Below are 597 nucleotides of genomic sequence, written 5' to 3' on the forward strand. Positions count from 1 at the left end.
CAAAACACAAGCCTTAAACTATAAGTTGATTTTTAATTCTTCATTAAAATGGAACTGCAGGGCCCACCAAAAAAGCGTATACACCAGGAAAAGAAAAACTTGTATAAATATTTTAATACTAAGTTTATTGAGACATTATGGGATGAATACATGTTGCCCTTTGACCTCTATAATCCCAAGAGGTGCTCAAAGTGGTGACCATAAGCTTCCAGATATTTATGAGAATGGTGAACTGCTGAAGTGTGTATACACTTTTTTTGGCGGATTCTGTATGTCTTTCTTTTCTTTACAGGGATTGTATTCTCTTGTTAAAAGTTTAAAATTATGCTATTTCATTTAACACAAGTAATATTTATTATATAAAGATATGAAGAAATAGAAAAATAGGAAAAGCAACTTTCAATAAACCTGGATAAAAAATTTTAAATTTCATACTGTCCTACATGGCTGAAATCATTCATAATATAGACGTTTGTATATTGTTTTAAAATTTGTATTCAAGTTGTATTCATTTTCTATTAGTGTAATCTATAGGTAAGGATTATTTTAATGGTGCATATATAATATTAAATAATATCTGCATAATTTATCTAACAT

The sequence above is a fragment of the Heterocephalus glaber genome, unplaced genomic scaffold (genome assembly GCF_053883595.1).
Source record: "Heterocephalus glaber isolate CG9 unplaced genomic scaffold, H.glaber_assembly_v1.0 deba00001461, whole genome shotgun sequence".
NCBI classification, from domain to species: domain Eukaryota; kingdom Metazoa; phylum Chordata; class Mammalia; order Rodentia; family Bathyergidae; genus Heterocephalus; species Heterocephalus glaber.